Source organism: Fukomys damarensis, unplaced genomic scaffold, assembly GCF_012274545.1.
Source record: "Fukomys damarensis isolate Sample0158 unplaced genomic scaffold, DMR_v1.0_HiC HiC_scaffold_24, whole genome shotgun sequence".
NCBI lineage: Eukaryota > Metazoa > Chordata > Mammalia > Rodentia > Bathyergidae > Fukomys > Fukomys damarensis.
The window spans coordinates 986,113-987,294 of record NW_022900936.1 but is presented as its reverse complement, the minus strand read 5'-3'; the positions used below and the strand labels follow the sequence as shown (position 1 = coordinate 987,294).

The 1,182-nt window shown below is 34.0% G+C and overlaps 1 protein-coding gene across 11 annotated transcripts in view; it reads left to right on the top strand.

Annotated features, from left to right (window-relative positions):
- Nucleotides 1-817: 817 nt before the first annotated feature.
- Pcbp3 (poly(rC) binding protein 3) overlaps nucleotides 818-1,182 on the top strand; it is a 215,199-nt gene continuing 214,834 nt past the window's right edge. For all 11 annotated transcript variants that reach the window (XM_033768025.1, XM_033768026.1, XM_033768022.1 and 8 more), the window contains exon 1: nucleotides 818-914. The gene's annotated coding sequence lies outside the window, so the exon portion shown is untranslated. The remainder of the gene's footprint in view (nucleotides 915-1,182) is intronic.

Genomic DNA, 1,182 nt, shown 5'->3' with positions numbered 1-1,182 from the left:
ACAAAAAATATTTTTGTCCTTTGCATTAATATAATATTGGATTGATTGACTGTGTATTGAATTGATTTTTCTTGAACCAACCTTGCATTATTGGATAAATTCCACTTGGTTGTGCTATGTAATCCATTTTATGCATTGTTCAATTTTGTTTGCTAGTTTTTTGTTGTGGAATTTTGCATCTGTGCCCATAAGAGATACTGGTCTGTAGTTTTCCTGTGAGGTTTGCCTCTGCTTTTGTATCAGGGTACTGCTGGCTTCATAGAATGAAGTGGGACCATTCTTTCTCATCTGCTATTTGGAGGAGGTAGTGAAGAATTGGTGTTAGTTCTTTAAACACATGATGGGATTTGCCAGGGAAGCCATCTGGTCCTGAACTTTTTCTAATGGAAAAAATTTTTGATTATGACTGAATATCTTTTCTTATTTTAGGTGTAATCAGATTTTCTAGTTTTCCTTGAGCCATTTTCAGTTGTGCCTATTTGGAGGGTTTTGCTCATTGCATCTAGTTTAATCTGTTGAAATAAAATTATCCTTAGTGTTTCCTTATAATCCTTATTTTTGTAAGTTTGGTAATAACATCCTCACTTTCATTCCTAATTTTAGTAATTTGAGTCTTTTTTTCTTTGTCAGTATAGGGAAGGGTTTATCAGTTATCTTTGCAAGGAATTAGCTTTTGATTGTGCTTTTCTGTTATTTTATTTTTGCTGGAATAATCTGTTCTGCTTGCTTTGAGTTTAGTTTTCTCTCATCTTTCTAGTTTCTTAGGTGAAGTTGTGCTTATTGAGTCAAGATCCTTTCTCTTTTCCAAATGCAGGTGCTGCTGCTGTGGAAGACTCCCCTCCTCCTGCCTGCTGCTGCCGCTGGCTCCTTACTGCTGAGCTCTTGGTGCAACTAGGGAAGGGAATGGGACTTGGGTAAGTTAAAATGCCATAAGCTCACAGTTCTTATCAAGATCCATTCTTTTTTTTTTTTTTTTAATAAATGACCCTTAGATTGTTATATCCCTTTAATTCAGAGTTCTTAAGTTAATCGTGACAAATTTTGCCAGTTTTCTCATTGATTATATGGAGGGGAGAGCTGTCAGCAGCCATTTCTGTTTAATACTTAATTTTTTAAAAAAAATGAATGTGTTGCCACAAGGAATCTTTTTTTTTTTTTTTTTTTTTTTTTTTTTTTTTTTTT